The 21,708-nt window shown below is 41.6% G+C and overlaps 1 protein-coding gene and 1 long non-coding RNA gene across 2 annotated transcripts in view; one reads left to right on the top strand and one right to left on the bottom strand.

Annotated features, from left to right (window-relative positions):
* Positions 1 to 21,708, bottom strand: part of cacng2a (calcium channel, voltage-dependent, gamma subunit 2a) — a 70,042-nt gene that overhangs the window by 26,884 nt on the left and 21,450 nt on the right. The gene's annotated exons all lie outside the window — the stretch shown is intronic.
* On the top strand, positions 14,600 to 20,715 carry LOC144530524 (uncharacterized). The gene is made up of 2 exons (XR_013503118.1): positions 14,600 to 14,824; positions 19,190 to 20,715. It is a non-coding gene; the product is annotated as an uncharacterized LOC144530524 (long non-coding RNA).

Genomic DNA, 21,708 nt, shown 5'->3' with positions numbered 1-21,708 from the left:
CTCAGCGACGTTAAAACGGACTATACGACACTGCACGAATCACAATCTGTTCCACGCTTCTGACGTTAGCCTCTGCCGGGAAGCTAACGTTAGTTTAGCTAACAGCTAATTCGGCTAACCGCTAGCTGACAGCTTGATTCAGTCTAAAATAACATTAACTCAAACTTAACACTGGGTAAAGCCATCTACAGCTGACGTAACAGCCGTTAGATATGTTAACGGTTATTTTCAGGTTTTATTTTGAGGGTCTTTTAAAGTTATTACATGCTGTCTCAGCTAGTCTCAGTTAGCAGAATTAGCTGTTAGCTAAACTAACGTTAGCTTCCTTTGTTCAGTGGTGTGCAGTGGTTTATGGGAGGAGTAGTTCCTTCGCTCTAAGATGACGATATGTACAGTCTTGTACCTTTGACTTTTTTGGGATTTTCTGTTCGATTTTTTACTCAAAATGATACGTTGTATGCTTATGAGTCACGTACCACCTGGTTAGCCTAAGGCATGGTCTAAAACTCTTTATATATGGATTTTTCCAGACGTCAATGGGAGAAATGAATGGTAAATTTACTTCCGGAACCCAAGGTCTCTCAGAGGAGGGGCGGAACTGTTGAGCTCTATAAAGCCAAGGAGAGGGACCACTGTTTGAACGGAGAGGTGTGTTACCAGAGGCACAGGTGTGTAGTGGGTCAAAACACTTATCGCTTAGAGGAACGCCTGTATTCACTGAGCCACGCTTTCAGCACTGGATTACTAAAAGGGGCTCTGTGTTTAAAGTCACATGAAAACTGTGTCTTGCTGTCAGAAACTGGATGTAGGGGCAAGAAGTGTTTTGAAGATCCCAAATGTTGATACCAAAACAGGACTGAAGAGTCTACAGCAATTCTAGTGGCTCTGTGAGGCTGTATTTAATCCCTAAATTAGCATGTTAGCATTGTTGTTGTGAGCATGCTGAGTTAGTTAGTTTAACAGGTACTTTGACCTAATAGTGGTGCTAGTTGAAAAGTCAGAGGATCACTAAAGTTATTACAGTTCATCCTGAGGGCAAATGAATGTCTGAACTGAAATTCATGGCATGATTATTGAGTATTTCAGTCTGGACCAAACTGTTGGACAGACGATGTTGCAACATGTGTCATTTTAAAAAACAATCAAAAAGTGTACTTAACAAAAAAAAATGTTTACTGTATGCCCGAGAACAAAAAGTAAAATTCAGCTCAGTGGGAAGGAAATACAGTCACGTTTTGTTATTAAAATAGAAGGCAAAGGTTTTGCACATTTTTCGGCATGTAATTCTCTAAAGACAAACATTATGACATGAAGAATTAACTAACAAGGTGAAAACGTGTTTTTCCCAACCGTAAGGGCAGTAAATCAGGCTTATTTGCATAGTCTTTAATCACTGTTACATTATCAGAGGGCTTCAGATAATTTAACACAACGTATGAAAAATGAAAAGCTCCAAACTCTGAACCCTCATCGAGAACAAGGTTTAAGGATTGTGCTGAAATCCAGATGGTAACTGTAGCCCGCATAGCCTGACCGAACGTTATAAATCAAGCAGTAATAATTTGTAGAGGCGTCATTAAAAGAGGGAACAGGTTGTCTGAGATCTCTCCTGCTGAGATCACCAAACACCCTCGGACCCCTGTCCTGGGGTCAGGGCGATGTGTATGAGTATGTGTTCAGGTTAGGGGTCCAGACTTACTCAATCAGCCCAGTCACCGCTGGCCACTGAGCCCCTTATAGTAGGAATGAGCTATGGGCTATAACCCCATGCCCCCTGCGTCCCCTCCCATCCTCTGCAGCCATAAAGCACTTCATTACCACAGAGCCTGGAGAGACAGAGAAGCACTCATGAGTGGAGTGCAGTGGAGAGAAGAGAAGGGGGTTGTTGTGGAAAAGAGAAGGGGGGTGGGTGGGTGGATGTAGATTTATAGTTGCCCACCACAGTGAGGCTCTGGGTCTGCTCCTGAGGGACCCAGGGTTTATCCTGTCAGCGTTGAGCCCATTTTCAGACCGCCGTTGGCACGAACACACAACCACGAAGAGAAGCTATTCCTGGGCATGTGATGTCATTGTGTAGCTCTTTATTCATGTTTTTTTTTTTTTTTTTAAAGAAGCTTTCCCTGGGCTGATGTTCACATATATGCGTAGGGTTTTGGAGCTGCTCCACCTGAGGCAGAGCTCTGCTTAATGTGGAAGCCTTCCAAGGTTTAGGTGTTGAGTGGTTAAGAGAGGTCTATGATGCAGCTGAGAAGGTTTTTCTAATGCTATTGATACCAGAAACACAGCCCCTGGCTCCTGGTTATTAGGCAGGAACAGGAAAAGAAAACCCTCATTTTCTCTCTTGCCATCTTTCTCTGAGTGGGGGAAGTTTCTTGCCTGCTGCTGAGGCTGAGCAAGTTTTAAGGCAACTACAACCCATTTCTCCCTCCTTGACTCTCACCGCTATTAAACAGTCATGAAAGTGTTATGCTGAAGCTTTTTGTAAATGACTTGCCTGCTGATTATTATTTGTGCAATAGGTTATTTTCTCTTTTTATTAATCATTAGGCTATTAGTAAGAGGTGGTTATACAGTAGCTTTCTCTCTTTCCCAACGCTGTCCACGGTTCTAACATGCTCACAGATGTATCGCCTCAACTGATCAGCTTACTTCTGAAGTTGAAATGAATTGTGGTATATTTTGGTGACCAGTGCAGAGTGCATGGTTTTCAGGTGGGAGGCTCATTCTAAAGTGGCGACCCAAAGAGAGTTATTGGTATTTGGGTGGAAATTAGAAAAAGGAATGACAAGAATAGACAGCTCAGAACCATGTCTTCCCTGAACTTGTTTTTGTTTTAATCTTGAACTTGGACCCTCTCACTGTGTTTTTTCATTTCATCAAAGTTAATTGGAACTTTGGTTGCTTAGAAATGCTTTATTCAGCGTTCCGCTAACCAAGCTATCTAGCTACCACTAGCTTTAGCTCGTAACTTAACTTTTCTGTTCTGCCGTACATGCAGATACATGGCGACACTACCTGGAGGTCCGCGTTTACCCGCCGGTAAATCTCCACTGGATGACTTGCTTCAGAAGGGTTGAAAATCAGCAACTTGCCCTCTTTAGCGTTTAGCTTAACAAAGCACCATTGCAACGATAAACAACACTGGCTTAACCCTAACAAATGTGCTGCTATTGCATTTGTTACTGTTACTGCCACTATGTCTTTGTCAGATGCAGCACACCCCATCATACCCAGGGTGCATGAATAACAGCCCCCTCTCTCTAAATTGTATTCACATCGGCTATCATCACACTGTATATCTGCAGGTAGCCTATAAAATGTAGCAGAATCGGACAAATCCTTCCGGGACACCCGAGGAGAGAGACATCCTGGCCGGGCCTGCCCACACCCGAAACCCTCAAACTGCGATCAAATATGATCACAGCTGCCACAGCGCTGCAGACAGAGACAAAGGTTCGATGAGACACAAACACGGAGGAGGTGCATGATAGGAAGGGGAGGGTGGCGTGAGGAGGACTCTTGACTGAGTAGGAGGTGCCTTTTAAAAAGAGTTAGAGAGAAAGAGATTCAAGCCCACTTCTGATTCGTCAGTGGGCGGCATTCTCAAAAACTTTTCAGGCAGCCACCGAGTGCGTCAGCATCCAGAACCCCCCTCCCTCTCCTCCACCTCCCCCTCCTCCTCCTCCCCCTCCTCCTCCTCCCACCTCCATCCCCAGTCCCTACGGCAGCCGTTGCCATGTGGACATCAGGACCGTTCGCTTCGGTTGCCATGGATATAGCTATCTGGGATAGGGGAGGATCACATGGATGGAGCTGGTGAGGTGTCTTTAACCCCTGGACACACAGCGGCTTCAGTGACACAGCATGCAGCATTAGTCAGCTGCTGTTACAGTACCAGCACGGCAGCCTGTAAGCTAGCGTTGGCTGCACACAGCAGCCTGCAGTCAGGTGTGCTCGCATCCTTTCAGGTCAAACACATAAGAGAGATATATTGCATGCACGGGTCATTTAACCGCACAAATAGAACACAAATGGCCCCCTTTGGTGTGGTGTGGCAGCGCTTTCATGTGCATGCATGTATAGGTATGTGCGTATAAATTCCCTGTGGATGAAAAGGTAATGGGTTCACGCATGTTACACGCTGACATCCCCCCCCCCTCTAATGAACAGCCGCCCTAGCAGCAGTGACAAGAGCCCTAATCGCCTTATTCGTCTTCATAATCACACCTTATTCATCCTTATAATCACTATATTCATCTTGGTAATGACCCCGCTAAGGCAGGGAGGTCCGTACGCACCGTCTCCCCCTCTCCCATCACACACAACACAGATGTAGCATCTCCGGCTCTGAAAACATGCTTTTTTCATGTCAGCGCTGCAGCAGAACTGTTGTGTGAGGCCTTAAAGACATAGTGAAATGACAGTTAGAGCATTAAGTAATGTGACGTATTGCAAAAGTGAAACAGAATATGCGGACAGGGTATAATTTAGGAGGCATCCGATCAAATCGTTCAAGGGATTTGAAAATGGACGACGCTCTTCAGCTCTCTGTGAAGGGCTGTTTGCCTCCACTCACACCTCCCTCACCAGGAGCTAGAGGAGGAGGCACTAATGGATAAATTCAAGTCATTTAGACAGCAACCATTCCCTTTTAGAAATGGAAATAAGGTAATCTGACATCCAGACATACCTCCAACCTATCATGAGCTAACAAGTCATGTGGGATCTATTTGACCAGAAGGGTTAAGTCTAATCTGTCTACACTGTAAGTGGGAATGTGGTCTGTTGTGTATTTTACCAAATACAGTTTCTCAGCAGTTTTATAACGTTCAGCATGAAGGACTGACAGAGTTTGAATAAAATAAGACTCGCTTCCACGGCAGTCTGACAAACATCGACTGATATTAACATGAATTAGTTTAGTTGTCTTGTGCAGCTCTGGGATCAGCTAATCATGTTTCTGTTATGATAGTCACATGGTGACTGATCAGAATGTGTTGCTATTTGTGTTTTATTAGGTGTTTTTAACTAGGAAATTAGAACAGAAGTTAACTCATACAGTATTTATAAGCACCCAGACCAACAAAGTTAAAATCAGCAGTTTATTGCTTTTTTATGAAGAAAGCAAATAATGTTAATTAAGTTATCAACAATAACCTGCCTCAAGTTAAAGCTGGGGTAGGCAGTTTTCTGGAAAAGGCAAAAAACGCCAGAATTTGAAAATCCAGCCCTCCTCTCGCAGCTCTCCACTCTCTGTCATCGGCCCCTCCCTTCATAAAGTAACCTGTACGAGTACTAGTCATTAATTTCAATCATCCCCATTGAGATTGTAATCTCATTAAATATTCATGACTAAATAAGCAACGATAAAAAAGACCTTTAGGTATTATTAATTAAGAGTTTAACACTGAAAACTGCTTTTATTTCGCTGTCTTTAATGCTGCAAAAAAGATGAAGCAAGAAGAATACAATATTAGCAGCTTTGCCAATAAAGATGCATCTTGTAGGCTGTGGGGAAGTTGGCAGGTATGCAACATGGCAGCTGTAGCTGAAGGTGCTGTGGGAGGCAGACTAACGGAGGCAGCGAGGTGCCGTCAGGTTTCGGCTCGTTGGAGGATGACTGACAGATGTTAGACAGTCATTTGACCTCCCACGGCTCGGCTCTGAGCGCTTTCCCAACAAAGCCGCTCCTCTCTTTCCTGAATGCTGGGATGTCCGCACCACATCTGCGTCTGTCTGAGAGCTGCTGCAGTGATCTGTGGGTCTGTATACCCCTGAGATGATGTGTTGTTGATGGAGAAGCAATAAGATGGGAGGAGGGGATCACCTGTGAGCCACCACCAAAGGAACAGCAAACCTGTAGGGAGGCCAGAAACCTCTCCGTCATATTCGTTTCCCCCCTGCTGCTTTCTCGACTCCTCTTCAAATCCCTATTTATTTATAGTCTCCTGTTTTTTATACTGTATCAGGCCTTTTCCACTAAAGGAACTTAACATGTAGCCATAGTTTCCAATGTATTTCCTCCAAATTTCCTGAACCCAAATTTTAGCACTGCTCAGGAGGTGGAACTAAGTCCAAGTTCCAGGTCTCGGAAAAAAAAAATGCATCAGTTTGTTTGCAACAGGCAGTTAATGGCAGGACTTGTTTAGATAAGCAATGCAAGTTGTTTCAAGATACGGGTAATATTCAGATTCAGAATATCAGACCTGCGTTATTTAAAAGAGTTTCCTCCCATTTCAGAAAATGAACTTCTACGTTGTGTTTCTGTTACAGAACCAATCAAAGTGATCCAGAACTTCTCCTGCGTTGTGAAAATATAGTCTATATCCACGACCTTCCACTTCCGGGATTGCTGCCAGAAATTCCGCAGGATGTCCTTCTTTTTGGCTGGATGTCCGTTACCTTTCGCTTTCTTTGTGTTGGAATTTTAAACTCGGCTGATTTCTGAGGACTATGGTTAACTGCTCCTCAGATCTCTGCAGGGTAAATCCAGACAGCTAGCTAGACTATCTGTCCAATCTGAGTTTTCTGTTGCACAATTAAAACAACCTTTGAACGTCCACATGTTCCACCAAAACAAGTTCCTTTCCTGAGGCTATTTTGCAGCGGCACCGGGGCTCCGTGTGGTGCTTAGCAACGCCCAAGACGATCGTCATTGGTTTAAAGAAATGCCAATAAACCAGAGCATGTTTTTCTACTATCCCGGAATGCTGTGTGGACTAGCCAGACCTTCTTCCGCAGCGCTGTGGAGGAAGAGCTGGTAATGCGAGACTAGTCGCTTAGTAGCGGCTCTCAGTTGTTCTTTGGCTCAGGGTGCGCTGAATGAGAGTCTAAACGAGTGTCACGCTGAACGAGAGTCTGGAGCAGCATCTCTCAGAAGTTAACCTGGCTCTCACACAGGTAAAACACAGGGGAAACGTAGTCAGAACCTAAAACCAAGACCCATGGGCTCTCACGAGTTCAGGTTATGGGTTGTTTAGAGATATAATGTAGTTTTTCAGCTCCAGTTCAGAACCCTTTCTCCCTTCTTGATTTTGATTCTTTACAACAGGCCTCCTCTCTCTGCTTCTCTGTAAGGTGTCAGTACTTCATAAACAAAGACAAGACAAGCAGCATCACCCTCTGCTCATGTCAGAGGGAGTGGGAGAGTTCTCTTCTGCCTGTGGTCCGTCTCGAGTGTCTCACTCGAGACGTGTGGACACACTGGGACATGCGAGGTCACGGAGTGGGGCAGAAGGGCAGGATGAGATTTCACAGATCCAGGAACAGGGAACCAGTGAGTCACCAGTGTCACAGCGGCGTGCGTCACAGCCTTCTGGTCAGACAGGGCAAGAGCTCGCCAGTTCTCAGAAGAGTCCCTCAGCAGCAGCACCCACAGAGAGAGGCATTCCCAGAACGCAGGCCGAGTAAACACCTCATGCTAATGACAGCCAGTGCAAAAGCAACACCTCACCTACGCCGATCACAATCATGTAATCAGCTCGGCGGGAGGAAACTGTTTTGCATTTATTTGTGATCCTGCACTTTAGAAACACACACAACCTCATTTAAAAACAGCGGTGTGACATCAACCAGCTCAACTTAAACCAGAGAGGAAGAACTCACCAGCTTAATGTGCTTTAGTGTTTATTTGGCAATTTTATTCCTGGAGAATGGCTTTGTCCAAATCGACTGAGAAACCATATTTATTGGCAGCATGAACACACGCATAGTCACTAGAAGAATGCAAATGCAGCAAGATGGATTCAGTTTTGCTGCAGGCGAAGTAAAATGAGTCAAAGAGGAATTGACTCCAGTTTAAGAAAATTGCCCGACTCAGTGAAGAGAAAGACAATCAACTAGAGGGAAGTGAGTAAGCGCTTGTAAACACTGGGAAATGGAAAACAGAGCTAAACCTCTCCATGTTAAAATGTTTGTTAACAGCAACGTCGACCAATAACATTCAGTGCTGCTTCCTATCTGCCAAGCCTGGTGTCAAATGATGAAAATTCAGCGTCAGAATAAAAATTAGGATGCAAAGGCAGAGTTTGAACTAGTCCACACTGACTCATCCGCAGGGTGATGTCAACCAAAATCACAAATTATAATGGGACCACAGAGACGTCAATTAAAACAACTCTACTCAAATTCTTAATGGCTCGGTCTGTTGTCCTGCTACTGTCTGTTATCACGTCAGACTCCACGTCAGCCAATCCAAACTCAAACTTTGCTACAAAAGCCTTATGTACCGTGACAACAGCTTTTTGTTTCTCCTGACTTAGTTGCTTCCAAACCAAAGTAAAATGCCAGAACAATTCATATCAGGTTATGTCATCTTCTGAGTTGCACGTCACTTTTTTCCTACTTTTAAGGCGCCTTTAGAAAACGATCGTATATGTTTATTGAATGTCACAGTTTGCAGGATGGGTCCAATAAAATATTGGTTGTAGTCTGTGTCAGGAGGAGAGTGTTCATTTTCCTGAACTTTATTTAAAACTGTGTGTACAAAATTACGTGTCAGCCAGTGTATTGTGCGTCATTTCATGTTGTACTGAATTAATTTTGACACACACTGTCTTAGTTTAGCTATTGGTAGACTGACAGTAGACTATTCGGCCACCACTGTTGACAATATCTTACACAATTGTCAACTTTCATCTCAGACAGCCAAACTTTGCCAGTTGCCAGTCAGTAGCAACATTGTGCCTCTAAAAACGGTTGACCAAGACAAGGAAAAAGAGATGTAATGCGTCTCTATTTGATTGTGCAGGAGGCAGAGCTGTAAGACGGAGCTAAACTAACCATCAGGTGGATTCGCCATGCCGCTGTTGGACCTAAATTGTCCTCTCTGCAGGACTGAACTGAGTCCTGCCTGCAGCACAGCGCCACGCTCCAACAAACCTCCACCTAATCCCCCAGACCTGAATTAATAGACCGGCATGAACTCAAAAGCTTCATCCAGAGTCCACAGCAACATGCTAACAGCCTGAGAAAACATGGCAGTTAATGATCCTCACATATTTTTATTTTTCCCAAATGAAATAAAATATGTGCATAAGGTGGTTCAATGCAAACATGGTTCAATGCAAACATTCTAAATCATACATTTTATTATATGGTGGACAGTGGAGAGATTAAATGAGTGGAATGAATTGTAAAAAAAAACACAATTTCCCAAAACCCAAGTTTGAATATTTAAATAGCTTGTTTTGTTCTATCAACAGTTTAAAGTCCCAACTTTTGAAATTTTTGCATTTTTGCTAAAAATAAGTTGATATGAGATATATCTTAATCTACTCAATGAATCAACTAATTGTTTGAGCTCTACATGCTACAAACATGGGAAGTTGTGGCTCAATGCTGCCACATAAACCCCTTAGACAGTTTTCTAATCCATGTTTATTAGACAAAAACCTCAACTTTCACTCTGGAGCTACACTTACACATTTTAGGTGCCGACCAGCTTATGAAATTCAATTCTTGTCTGGTCTTCAACCTACCCAAGTTCTCCCACACTACACCACTCCTCCACACCCTTAACTGGCTACTGCTGGTAGCTGGAATCGGATATAAGACACTGGTACTTGCCTACCACGCTGCGAATGGCTCAGGCCCATCCTACATCCAGGACATGGTCAAACCATACACCCTACTCCCCACTGACCCATCAGGACAGCAATAACCCTACACATCTTCAGTTGCAGACTGAAAACTTGTCTACCTTTCTCTATCTCTTGTTTCTAAAATGTAGCACTTGAAGCTGAATTTGATGTACTCACATGATTCTTGCGTGCATGTTTTGGGTAGTATCTTCAGGGTTGAATGCACTTATTTAAAGTCGCATTGGATAAAAGTTCCAGCTAAATGAATGTCGTGTAATGTAATGTAATTCAAAACCAAGAATCTGACGTATTCGGTAGTCTGAGTTTTGCATTCTGCTGCTCAAAACTCTATTTAAAACAATTCAGCCTCAGCCCCAACCAGTGTAATGGCAAAAAATTACACTTAAGCACTGTTCCTTTTAATTCTTATGTTTTTATTAACACATAGCCTTCTCTCAGTTAGATCTGGAGATGTGACTTTGTTTGCTGTGAGGTGGAACAGCGAGAGCACATGAGGATACTGATTACAGGAGATGTTATAAATAAATAAATGTTTACATGCATCCTTGGTCCAGGATGTAGCATGCGAGGAACTCTCAGAGGGTTGTAAGTGTATTTCAAGTTCAGGCCGACATCAGCTCCTTGAACAAACACTTCATCCTCCTCAGCAGCAAAACAGCTCAATCCATGTCTTTCCATTTTTATAACGTCTTCCCTTTTATCACTTTGGGTTAGCTGAGGCTAATCAGATAGCTGTTGTCAAAGTTAGTGTTGCATGGAAACAAGGGTGATGTTATGCTCCTTGTGTGTGTGCTTTGCATCCTAGCGGGAGAACAAAGCGTCCTTTAAACTTTCTCACCTCGGGTTTATATCTACAGCCTGGAAAACATCACACTTAATTCAGCTCAGTGTAATAAACTGGCAGCAGCGCTGAGGTGGATTGTTCGCCTCTCTGCGCTGGTGATGATGAAGTTATAGCTGATGCTCATTCGTTGTGATGAGATCCTAAATGATTTGACCCCCGCTGCCAGCCTTTTTCTATGATTTACATCACACAGCCTGGAAGTGAGCTCATAATATCAGTGCAAAATCTGCACAGTGAGCACGGCGGGACGGTTCCTGGGCGTCATAAATTCCCTCTTAAAACAGCTGCACATTGATCTTATGAAACGTACAGCGCTCTTATTTAAATCAACTGGATTCCCAAACGCCGTTAATAACAGCGGGAACACTTGAGGACAGATCTAAAAAGGGGGGAGGGGGGGGATTGGGGTTACTTTTACTGGAGACTATAAAAGATTACAAATCAAAGACAGTCGATGCAGCCTTTTGACTAGATTATAACGATTACTGTGAGGAGGGATGATAGAGAGAGCTGCAAGAATACAGCAGAAAAGAGAGAGAGAGAGAGAGAGAGAGAGAGAGATGACCTATTTACTGTAAGATATTTAGACCTGATTATTGTCATATAACTTACTACTATATAGCTACTGGTACTGTACTCTATACTGCACTGGCTCCACCTGCCTATGTACCTGGTTCCTTCCTGTTTACATCTCAGTATATATATATATATATATATATATATATATATATATATATATATATATATATATATATATATATATATATATATATATATATGCTGCACTATTGTATGTCTTCTAATTAGATTTGACTTTTTTTATACATATTTGTATGAACATTGTTGGAAGGAGCACCAGATCTAAGAATTGAATTGCCAGTGACTGCTTCACAGTAACTGCTGAGCATACAGTATGGCAATAACAACTTGGACTGATGGAAGGAGAAGAGATAGTTGTGCATTTTAGGGTTAATTGTAGAACTTCTAAACCAACTGTTTTGGACAATATCAATAAAAACGTCAATTAAGGCTAATAATTATTATTAATTGATTTAGTTTAAAGTCCACAGGGAGTAACTGAAAAAGTGCAAACCTGTAGCAGCAGGTTAGTAAGTGTCAGGAAATGTGTACTGTGGAATTTAATTTAGTAAAACATTGGGTTTTCAGTTTAACATTATACTTTTCCCCTCCACCAACTAAAAACTGCGTCTGTTACTGAGCCGCCTATATAATCAGCTGCAAATAAAAGTTGTGTGAATGTAAAAAGGTTTATATTTTGAGCTATACGATTCATGTTTGTGCGATTTAAAAAACTAAAAAACTAATTTAATCTTGGCAGCAAATTTGGATGAAGATGTTTTTTACTGTTGGGTCTAATTTAAACAGATTTCAACTACCCCGATTAATGACAGAAAACGGTGTCCTCTAGTTCATGCATTCTGTCAAAGTGTTCTTGACCACGACACTGAACCATCTACCTGTTAATGCAGTGTAAACCACTTTGAATAAGGTGTCAATTAAAATGTAATGTAAATGTAAATGAGGAGAGAAAAAGATACTGAGACAAGAGCATGCTGGATAATATACTGTAGTGGGATTTTCCCACAACACCAGTGGCCTGCCAGACACATCAGTGCTGTAATAATAACTTTATTAAAAGTAAGATTTTATACAAGATGGTAAGGTAAAATGGTTTTTTCTTACCTTTCTAATTAGGTAAAGATCATTTGAGAGCTGCTGTTCTTCCTCTGGCTGTTGAGGTTGGTTAATTCAAAACTCTTCAGGAGGACACCAGATTGTGCAAAAACACAATTGTGTCCTATTTTCCTCTGTACTGTACAAAGTAGGATGATTTAAGAGAGTTCATTTTTCATGATAAAGCCCTGAAATATTTTACTGTACAGATGCTATTTTGATGTGTTTCTGTTGCTAACTTTATAACAAAAGCCTAGAGAAGGACTCTTTAATTCATATTTACTCTGATTTATCCAGCATCATATGGTAAATGTATATGTGACAGTGATTTATGAATTATGTTGCAGACAATAGACGGTCTGAAGATCTGATGGTAAAAATGGTTTGAGTTGGTTTTCTTGTGTTTGAAAATGTCTTTGACACAGTCTTCTGGATCTGCCTGATATGAATTTGTAGTTGTATGCATGACACAATTCTAAAAGCCCAATTGATTAATGAATGTAAAAACACAAAGTTCAGCAGGAGAAGAATCATGTATGCCATGTATGAACAACCAATAACTTTTTAGCATTCCGCCCTCTTTTTTTTTCATAAAAGTTTGGAGGACAGGGATGTTCAGGGGTATAAAAGTTCAACAGTATATGCCACATAGAAGTAGGGTACATCATCTGAAAGCTGGGATGGTTTTTGCCCCAAACTGCATGGGATTAGCACAACGTGTTAGCACAACAGTTTTGCCCTCTCCAAAATGTAGCCTAACTTTTGAGCATTATTTAGCCCATTTTTCCCAACAAGCTATGTCATGGTTGGTAGCAATGGGTTAGGATTCCTTAGATCGTTTACTTTCATATGATACGAATACCTTCACTTTTTCTACGCTTTAAAACAGAGCCCACCAAAGCCTCTGTGAGGCAGGATGTCAGCCGGGCCCACCGTACGGGCCGTCAGATCGTTAAGAGGTTTAACTTGGCAAAAACCAAAATGTCTCCTTAAATGCTCTAAATGGGTCAAAAAAGATTATTAATCCTGTTATATTATCAGTCTATGTAAAGGCAGATAACGACTTTAGACCAAATATTGACATTAATTCACATCCTTTTCACTTTAATTCATTAGCAGATTTGGTCAAAAGCTGGATAATGTTTTTAGAGCTAATGCATTTAAATTATGTGAACATCTGTGCCCTGTTTGTTGTATATTATATATTATCATATTGTGTAATCTCTTAACGAAATGATCAGGACTACAGGCCTGTAGTGTAGGCTGACTCACTCTTGTGTTTGCAGGGGTTGGGGGTCCTGATTGCCCCCCCCAGCCTGCTAAATGCACTTCAACGCTGCTCTCAGCAACACGCACGCGCACACACACACACACACACACACACACACACACACACACACACACACACACACACTACCCGAATATGCTGTGTATTAAACTGCCCACCTACTCTTCCCTTATCCATCTCACACTGGCATGAAAACCACCACATGAACACACAGGTTTTCTCTCTAGCTTTGCTCTGTGTGTTGCAGTGTTTGTACATGATTATCCAACACTCGCAGTAATATCACAGAAGTACTGCAAACCTGTTTTGTGAAGTCCTTGTTAAGGTTAGCTCACAAGCCGACTGAGTACTGCAGGCTGATGTTGCCCTTTTTTATTTTCTACATAACATAGCTATGGGCAAGTACATTTACTCAAGTACTTTACAAAATATGATTTTTGCACACACAAAATATGAAAATGTACAGGTATAGCAGAAGCGAAAATTGATTGGCAACTATAATCATTTAAGTCATTTTATTATGCAAAGGAGGGGTTGTACGGTCACAGAAGGCTGTATCATGTGGACGCGCCGACAGTGTTGTTGTCTTTACTTATAATTCCTCATGGAGGTGACAGAACTACACACTATAGCTTTAAGTAACATTTTCAAGGCAGGACTTTTACTTGTGTGGTATAGGTATTTTTATTCAAGTGAAGGATCTGAATACTTCCTCCAACACTGGCTACAGGTCACAGAATCTGATGGGTCAGAGAAAGAGGCAGAGCACTCGTTCTCACTTTAGAAACAGAGTAGGTATTTCTGGCTCAACCCCACCTACTTCCATGGAGTTCCTCTTCACAAGTTCTTACTTTAACAAGATAGACAGTAGATAAATATTTAAACAAGGGTCTTGTCGTGAATACCCTCCCACAAATATTGTATTTGGCATTTGGCAATGTGTCTGCCTCAGTTGTGTTTATTCTTGCCCATTCTGTCCTTTCTTTCAGCTACATTCCCACTTCCCTCATGGTCATTTCTCTACCTGTCCACCAGATGTCCTCAGACTTTTCCACCTCCTCCAGTCACCTGACTCTGACACTCAGCCACTCCCTCCTGCCCTACAGTTACCCATTTCCTGCCACTCCCATCACCTGACCTTTCCCACCCACATGCTCACTGGTTCTCCATTTCCCTCATTAGCTTGTCAGTATTTATACCAGCCCCTTTTCACCAGTCAGTTTCCAGATTGTCCATGTTGCTTTAAGCCCTTGTTTTCCACCTGGACCTCAACCAGAACCTGAACCCTCATTCTGTGCATGCCTGACCTTCTGCCTGCACTGACTTTTCTCTTTACCTCTTTGGGTTAGTTTGCATGTTTTGACGCCCTCCTGGTTTTGACCCTCACCTACTTTTGTAAGTAAGTGTTTTTGTGTTCCTGTTATTTCTGAGCAGTTTGTTTGACCTTATCCACTGTAACTGTATCCCCACTTTGGAAAGATTAAGATAAGGCGGTCTGCCATGTTAACAACTGAGCCGCTGAGTTGGCATGGCAGAAAATAAGCTCAGGAAGCTCCTCTCGTGTGTTTTAGAAGAGTTGACAAGGGCTGAAAATGCATCTATCCATCCTGAATATTAGATCCCATAATCACATTCTCTGAGAGGGGGAGTGAGAGATACTTTTTACAGTTGGCTACATTTACAGTGATTATGATTCACTCTAATGTTCATATGTCAGTCTTTCTTTGCAGTGAAAACAGGATGTTTTGTGTTCCATCTCTCGCTAATAACACATGGAACGATAAGTCATCATCATAATCCGGAAAAAGGCTCAGTTGCACCACATCCTCGTCATTCCCTGCCAACTCCTCGAGAGATGCAGAGATAAATCCTAGCAGTGTGATCATTGGTCTTATGCAAGATTTTTTTTAAAGTTCAAGAATGAGCTCTCTGGCCTTTTATGGGCTCAAGGGTGGAGGAAGAACACAAATCTGTTAGTCACAACAAGTTCAGACACAGTAGGAAGCATTTCAGTGCCAGGGCTCAACACAGTGAGTGTTTCCTTATTCCCTCATTATTTACTGCAGTGTTGAAGCTTAGTATGACTGCAGCTCCTGGTGATCGAACATCACTTGACTGACTGACCTGAATTTGGTTCCTCTTTTACTGCGAGAAACACAACTTTAGCAAAAGTAGCAATACCACAGTGAAAGAAATACTCTGTAAGTAAATGTCCTGCATTTACAATTTTACTGATTACACTTAAAAGTACTCATTACTGTATGCAGAATGTCCCATTTCAGAATAATACATAGTATATATATTATAGTCTCGCGTTGCCAGGCCTTCAACAGCGCGGAGGAGGAGGGTCTGGCTAGTCCACACAACATTCCGGGATGGGAGAAAAACGTGCTCTTTAAACCAATCACAATCGTTTTGGGTGGAGCTAAGCATTGTATGGCGCCACTGCAAAACAGCCTCGGGAAGGAACTGGTTTTGGTGGAACATGTGTACATTCGAAAGTTGTTTTGGTTGTGCAACAGAAAACTCAGATTGGACAGATAGTCTAGCTAGCTGTCTGGATTTACCCTGCAGAGATCTGAGGAGCAGTTCACCATAGTCCTCATAAATCCACCAGAGTTTAAAATGCCAACACAAAGAAAGCCCAAGGTAACGGACATCGGTGAAAAGAGCATCCAGAAATCCCGGAAGTGGAACGTCGTGGATATAGACTATATAATATAATAAAACACTCAATGGGTTATTCTGCATAGTTGGTACTTTTTAGTAAATTTAATAATATTAGTATTATATTAATAATAAAATTAGGAGTTTACATAATGCTTGCTTACACAAGTTTTGTTGCATTGTGGTATTACTACTTTTACTTAAGTAAAGGATCTGAGTACTTCTTCCACAACTATTTGAATGGTACCAAAACCAGAGATCTAAACATTTTATAAAAAGGAAATAAAACAATCATTTAGTGCTCTTCCAAAGGTTTTGTTTATGTGGTCGCCTCATTTTTCAGTAGGATGAAGCCCCACACTAAATATCTAAGTTACTCCTGTCCTCAGTCCCATTTCATTACCTGGAGCTCATAAGGAAGCCCTCAAGGTTTTCCTTGTGTCCGTGCTCTCTTTTCTTTAGCCTGACCCCTGATATCCCTCTCCTCCCAGCATATGATATTCATCTTAACACCCTCGCTCTCCTCTCCTCTGTACAATGCCCTCATCTCCTTCTTTGTTTTTGTTTTTCTTCTGAAAAGTGCCTGGTAAAATATCACTCCCACCATCACTGTGAATGTACTATGTGAGAGAGAGAGAGAGGCCTTTCCTCAGGCAAACAAAGTACTTGTTTTAAGTGCAGATGGCAGATGGGGGTACATACTCTTGTTTTAATGCAATGCTTTTTAACATATCTAGTTGTAGAAATTGTCAGCCTACTTTTGTACACTTTAATCTTGTGAGGCTTTTTAGCATTACAGGCAAGTGTAAACCTTAACTCAAGTAACCTCAGAATATCAAACAATTACGCAATAAACCAGCAGGTTCTCAGCTTTTGGCCACTTCCGCCATTGCACGCAATGTCGCCTAATTTGTGATGCTTCACAAAGGAGATAACAGCGCACACTCAGCCAAAGACAAGGACTTAGTTTTCCTCGTCTGTACGACAACACTGAAAATGAAGATTCTGAAAATCTTCACCCTGGAAGGAGTTTTCCAAAAGATGTTTTGTTAACATAAAACGCAGTTTGTGTGTAGACAAAAAGCCAGAAGTATTGTAAGTTACAGCTGTAACTTTCTTTTTTTTCTATATATATATATATATATATATATATATATATATATATATATATATATATATATATATATATATATATATATATATATATATATATATATATAATATTTTTATCAACAAGTCCTACAAACCACACAACAATATAGGTAAGGTAATCCTACCCTCTAATACGACCCATAGGAGCGTTTTCCGTCCTTATATCCAGTGGTGGAATGTTAACAAAGTACAAATACTTCGTTACTGTACTTAAGTAAATTTTTCACGTATCTGTACTTTACTTAAGTACAATCAATAGTGCATACTTTTGACTTTTACTTCGTTATATTTTGCAGCAATTATCTACACTTTCTACTCCACTACATTTCTACAACGTTCCGTTACATTTTCGTTACATTTTCTGATCAGTTTTTCCCCCTGCTAAAACGTCTTTCTGACCGTCACACGTTTGTAGTCCGCAGGGAAGCCTTCAGTAGCGGCCGTCCAGCTCCCAGTGCCGCTCGCGATATTACGAATCCCACTATGGCCACGCCAAGACCCGCCCTTCCATAGCATTTATTGGCCAGGCGCGTACTGCTCCCGGTACTACCGCTGCTCCCGATACTCTGCTTGGTCATATGTGAAGCATCCGTTCACATAGGGTTAATATACAACCCGTATATCTATCTTAAAAACACTTCAGGGTCCTCCTCAGCTGTGAAGCCACGTACTTGTTGTCCAAGCCCGTGTGTTCTTGCTAAATAAATGTGTGTACACGGGACAGTGAATGCTCAGTCGAGCTTCTGCAGATCACCCTGATAACCAGAATTGTAAGTCAGAATGTAAACTGGGCCACAGATGGTAAGCACAATTACATTAACCTAAAACTAACTTAATTAAAATGCCACAGCCCATACAGTTGTTTTTAATTATTAGAATATAGACATAAAGATAATAAATTGTTATGCAAGTACTTTTACTTTTAATACTTAAAGTACATTTAAAATCAGGTACTTTTTTACTTAAGTAGGGTTTTCATTGTTGTACTTTTACTAAAGTAAATATATCTCTGGTTATTTGTACTTTTACTTAAGTACTGAGATTCAGTACTTCCTCCACCACTGCTTATATCTAAACGTAATGGTCACGGTTTGAAACATGGTGTTAACGTTGTTAAGCATTTCATTTTTACATGCAGGAAGGCCAAGGCGAGATTTGCTAACATTAGCCAACATCTTTCCGTTTACTTTTATTTTCAAACGGGACACGAACCTCTGCCTCCTGGGTAAAAGTCCTGTCTTTGTTGTTGACAAATGCACTCTTATACTTCCTGTTTTCTCCCGTCATTATTACTACCATGACAATAAAATGTAAATATGGGTCATAATTGCTAATTGTACAAACATCTTATGAAGTCAATTATCAGTTGAGTTACTCAACGATCCTTCCCGAACCCTCTTGCAACTGCAAAATAAGAGTTGACAAATGATAAAAATTTCAAAAAAGCAACTGGTGTGACCCTAAATACGCTAAACTTAAATAATTCCATCAGTGTCCTCTTGTTCCTGAAAACTGCAGACCTCAGCAACACTTGAGCAGTTTAGTAGATAAGGTTATTGAGGAGAGATAAAGTCTTAGCACAAAGACAAACACACAGAGGAATAAAAGCCAAACAAGAGAGCAGCAATTTCCAATAAAGGTGAAGTGAGGTAAATGGTTACGTTTGAGTAGTGATGAATTTGATGGCAGGAGTTTGGGGCAGTTGTTGGGGGGGGGGGGGAAATAAGCCCGTAAGGGTGACTAATGCTGGGTTTACTGTAAACACAATATCTCATGCCCACATTACAAATCTTGTGCCGTCTTGGATAGTATTGGATGTCTCAAGTGGAAACATTACTCAGTTTACAAATTCACATGATTTCTAGGGCGTTCGGACAGGCTGATCAATATTTGTGATCGTGAATCTCTCTCTCTCTCTCTCTCTCTCTCTCTCTGCCAAAGACTCTGATGTCATCAAAACATGCAGCCTGGAGATGCTCCATTGACAGCACACTGACTTCATCCAAACGAAAGGCCTATTTGAGCTTTTCCACCAAAGCCGAGCTCCGTTTTTAAAAGCAGAGATAACAGGAATCAGAAAATGCATGATGACACCATCATAGTCACCTTTCCCATCTCTGCCAATTACAGCAGGTTCTCTGAGGTGCAATACTGTAACTCAGCCCGGCATCACATCAGCAGGAGAGACAAATTCCAGCATTGCGAGACGGCTGCTGTATGCCCAGGATTACAAATTGAATTGTGTGTGGCAGTATAATATATCTGAACACTAAAATACAGAGTTATTCACTCTTATTTTATAAAGTCTCAACCCACATTTTAAAATATACGTAAAAAGGAAAACCTAAATGAATAGACTGCTAAGCATCCACAACGCCCCAGGATGACCTCCTTACTTCATCTATGTTGTATGAAGCAAAACACTGGACAAATCCTTCATACCAGACCCGATCCATTTCCAAAACATCCTCATACTTAAACAACAGAATAGGTCAATTGCCAATGACTCCCAAAACGACATATACTGTATGAGCATTCTATTTACTGCCACACTGCGGGTTAACAGGTAACCGTAACACATGACCCCGGTAGCAGTTTTAAACATGACTGTTCTATGTAATTTAACAGGCACAGTTTTAAACACTTAGTTAATGTTGAAATGAAATGGAACTAGTTACGTTTAGGAAACAAAAATACTTTAAGGTTAGGAAGTCATTAGGGATTGGCTTAAAATGAGTAATTTAAAACCACTAAAAACATAACTGTGTCACGGACTAAGGGCTGTATAAAAGTCAGTTAATTTAAAAAAGTTTACGGTTAGGGTTAATTTGCACAAGTACTGTACTTAAATACAGTTTTGAGGTACTTGAGTATTTCCACTTTCTGCTACTTTAGACTTCTACTCGACTACAATTCTGACGTATATATTGTACTTTTTACTCCACTACATTTTTTATTTGATGACTTAAGTTACTTTGTAGATTCAGATTAATAATACAAAATATAATACTGTATACATGATTCTTAAATGGGACATTTTGCATAATGAGTACCTTTTACTTTTGGTACTTTAAGTATATTTTGATGCTAATACTTTCTATTGCACGTAGAATACACGGTACATGGACTGATAAACATAATTGTTACCAAAGTTCACAAGCAAGTTCCACCCGAAATTCTTTGAAAGTACGCCGTGAGTCAGTCACGCTATGCCAATCACTAGGATGAGGAAAAAGCAACCCGTATTTTGTACTTTAACTTTCATAGCATAAGAGATGCTTTTTGGTTTTATAGCCTGTTGTGACCTTTTGCCTTTTGGGAAGTGTTTGTACAAGTGTTTGAAATGTTGCATATTTTTTATAATGAAAATAGTTTACCAATGTTACCTCAGTCCCCGGCAAGATGATTTTTTTTCTGTCTTTGACACTTTAACTACAGTCTGTTCAAAATAAAATAAATGAAAAGTATCCTTATGCATTTGGGTTTATTTCCGCAAATTTACAACGAACTGTGACACCTACACCGGGGTACAAATCAAACTGACTTTTGTGCACCGTTGCACATCTAATTATAAGCGGTATTAGTCCCATTTCTAAACTACCAACCTGCACACCTACCATCAAATCAGCAGCACTACATTGTATTACTAAGTAAACATCCATCCATCTTCATCCGCTTATCCGGGGTCGGGTCGCGGGGGTAGCAGCTCCAGCAGGGGACCCCAAACTTCCCTTTCCCGGGCCACATTAACCAGCTCCGACTGGGGGATCCCGAGGCGTTCCCAGGCCAGGTTAGAGATATAATCCCTCCACCTAGTCCTGGGTCTCCCCCGAGGCCTCCTCCCAGCTGGACGTGCCTGGAACACCTCCCTAGGGAGGCGCCCAGGGGGCATCCTTACCAGATGCCCGAACCACCTCAACTGGCTCCTTTCGACGCAAAGGAGCAGCGGCTCTACTCCGAGCTCCTCACGGATAACTGAGCTTCTCACCCTATCTCTAAGGGAGACGCCAGCTACCCTCCTGAGGAAACCCATTTCGGCCGCTTGTACCCTGGATCTTGTTCTTTCGGTCATGACCCAGCCTTCATGACCATAGGTGAGGGTAGGAACAAAAACTGACCGGTAGATTTGAGAGCTTTGCCTTCTGGCTCAGCTCTCTTTTCGTCACAACGGTGCGATAAATTGAATGTAATACCGCACCTGCTGTGCCGATTCTCCGACCAATCTCCTGCTCCATTGTCCCCTCACTCGCGAACAAGACCCCAAGGTACTTGAACTCCTTCACTTGGGGTAAGGACTCATTCCCTAACTGGAGAAGGCACTCCATCGGTTTCCTGCTGAGAACCATGGCCTCCGATTTAGAGGTGCTGATCCTCATCCCAGCCGCTTCACACTCGGCTGCGAACCGATCCAGTGAGTGCTGAAGGTCACAGGCCGATGATGCCATCAGGACCACATCATC

This window comes from Sander vitreus, chromosome 15 (genome assembly GCF_031162955.1).
Source record: "Sander vitreus isolate 19-12246 chromosome 15, sanVit1, whole genome shotgun sequence".
Classification (NCBI taxonomy): domain Eukaryota; kingdom Metazoa; phylum Chordata; class Actinopteri; order Perciformes; family Percidae; genus Sander; species Sander vitreus.
The sequence above is the reverse complement of the archived record's forward strand: the minus strand, read 5'-3'. Positions and strand labels throughout refer to the sequence as shown.